This window comes from Somniosus microcephalus, unplaced genomic scaffold (genome assembly GCF_052327205.1).
Source record: "Somniosus microcephalus isolate GS21.2 unplaced genomic scaffold, FLI_Smic_1.0 unresolved_chr2, whole genome shotgun sequence".
Taxonomy (NCBI): domain Eukaryota; kingdom Metazoa; phylum Chordata; class Chondrichthyes; order Squaliformes; family Somniosidae; genus Somniosus; species Somniosus microcephalus.
The window spans coordinates 31,443,566-31,446,277 of NW_028225180.1; positions in this window are offsets into that span (position 1 = coordinate 31,443,566).

A 2,712-nucleotide genomic window follows, 5' to 3' on the forward strand; every position below is an offset into this window, starting at 1 on the left:
CGCTAACGTGAAGCACCTTGGGCATTTTACTAAGTTAAATGCAGTATATAAATAAAGGTTTTTGTTGTTATAATGAGCATCCTTGCCACTCCCCTTTTCCTCATGCAGCTATATGGTACATTTATAATGATCAGTGGGATTAGGCTGCAGCGATCAATTTATTGTAACAATCAATACATCCTGGCCAGTCCCATCACCCAAATGTATCTAGGTGGTTCGGTCCATTTACAATGATCAGTGGGATTGGGTTGGACTGAATCCATTAATTGTGCTGAATCGCTGATCATCACAGTCTACTGGTTCAGCACAGGAAAGGAATTCAATCCCGATTAACATCGCGTTCACCTGTAATCAGCAGTGGGGCAGAGAGTGTCAGAGCTCAGTGACTGTTCTCAACTAATGGGCCCTCAACTGCTCCCTATAGAGTTTGCCATGTCAGGCCGGGCTCGGTCAGTGCTGTAGGGATGTCGGTATTTGATGGCTCCAAAAAGGGTTGTGGTAATGGTAAAAACGAGAGGGACGGATGAGATGTCTCAATTTAATATTGCACAGTGCAGATTATCTAACTTGCTGGAAGAGAATAACCTCCTGATTGACCACTTTAGCAATGCGAGTCCTGACCACAAATGGGAGCGTGATGGGAATGATCCAGATATGGAAAAAACTCCAGCCTTTGGATGAGGCCAGCTGTAGCTCACGCTGTTATGCTGAATATCCGACTGTTCTGTATAAAGAGCGCATACGCTTCACTGGCCAGGGGGATAGAAAGAGTTTACACTGAAACCCACCTGGTGGTTAACAAACCGAGTCCCCGTTTTATTGACCAATCACAATTGGTGATGTAACGTTCCCAACTCAGTCACTAGAACCCAGTCCAGGGGCAGTGAATCCATAAAACTCCGAGCAAAGCATCGTAGTCTTTCCTGTAGTCCAAAGAATACAATGACATGGGCATTGAGGCGGCGGCCGTTGGGCTGGGAGGATGTGGTGAGCAGACAAAATAAAGTTTTAATTACCAATCTTACAATATATAGTGGGGCAGAAGCGGGCATCAGAGGGCTGCGCCAGCCCAAGTCAGGTATACTGACCCCCCGGCAGGGAGGGTCCCCGAGGGCGGATGTGCCCTCATAGCGCTGGGGAGTAAAGGATCACCTGGGCGGTGCACAGAGAGAAAAATGAATGGAGAGAATATTGGGCGAGTTTTCTTGATCCATGCAGATCCTCCTCGCCCTGTTTTGCTCTGTGTACACAGTGTAGTCGCTACTTTACTCCCGAGTGCGGAAACACAAACAACTGTCCCAGTCAGGTTTAATTCCTTGGCTCAGAAACATCCCGAGATGCTGGTTCCTCACACACTGAGCCCTCACATTCACATACTCTTCAGCTTGTTCTTACTGTGTGAAACACAACAAAGGAACACACGGATTCATGGTCCTGAGGGCAGGAGGCCCACGGAGGGCATGGTCCAAGCTCAGTAGGAGCAGGTTGACCTTGACAAAGAGTGTTACCTCCAGCAATCACTGCTTGGCTACTGCAAGGCGGAATAATTTCAGTGAACTCTCCGGCGAAGCCAAGGAAAAATGTGTCAGTTCCCCATGTAGCAGTGCACTATAATAACCAAAGCATCATAGAGCCAGAATGGCAAAGACAGATGCCATTCGGCCCATCGAGTCCATGCCGGCTCTCCGTAGAGTATTCCAGTCAGTCCCATTCCCCCGCTCTCTCCCCGTAGCCCTGTAGATTTACTTCCCTCAAGTGCCTATCCAGTCTCCCCATGAAAGCATTGAGTGTCTCCGCTTCCACCACTTCCATCGGCAGTGATTTCCAGGTCCTCACCACTCGCTGTGTAAACAGGTTTTTCCTCACATTCCCCCTGTTTCTCTTGCCCAAACCCTGAAACATGTGTCCCCTATTTCTTATACCATCATGTAGTGGGAATTCCCTTCCACGTCCAGCCTATCCAAACCAGTAATAACCTTGTATGCCTCTATCAAATCACCCCTCAACCTCCTTTGCTCTGACAGAAACAAACCCAGTTTCTCCAACCTCTCATTGTAGGTAAGATCACCATCCCCGGAACCATCCTGGTAAATCTCCTCTTCACACTCTCAAGGGCCTTCACATCGTTCCTAAAGTGTGGTGACCAGAACTGGATGCAATACTCCAGTTGTGGCCTAACCAGTGCTTTATAAAGGTTCAGCATATCTTCTCTACTTTTGCACTCAATACCTCTATTTATGAAGCCAAAGATCCCATATGCTTTGTTAACCACTCTCTCAATATGTCCTGCCACCTTCAGGGACCTAGGCTCATTAACTCCCAGGTCCCTCTGTCCCAGCACACTCTTTAAAACTGTGCCTTTACGGGTATCTTGCCTCTCCCTGTTCCTTCTGCCACAATGCATCACCTCACACTTCTCTGTATTAAATTCCATCTGCCAGTTCTCTGCCTATTTTGTTAGCCTTTCTATGTCCTGTTGTAATAGATTGGTTTGATCCTCACTGTTTGCCACGAATCCAAGTTGGGTGTCATTCACAAATTTAGAAATTCTACACTGTATTCCAATATCCAGGTAAATTATATAGATCAAAAAATGCAGTGGCCCCAGCACTGACACATGGGGAACATACTGTCTAACATGCTCCGGTCTGAAAAACAGCTATTTACCACAACTCGATGTGTTCTGTCCTTAATTCAATTCCTTATCCAAGC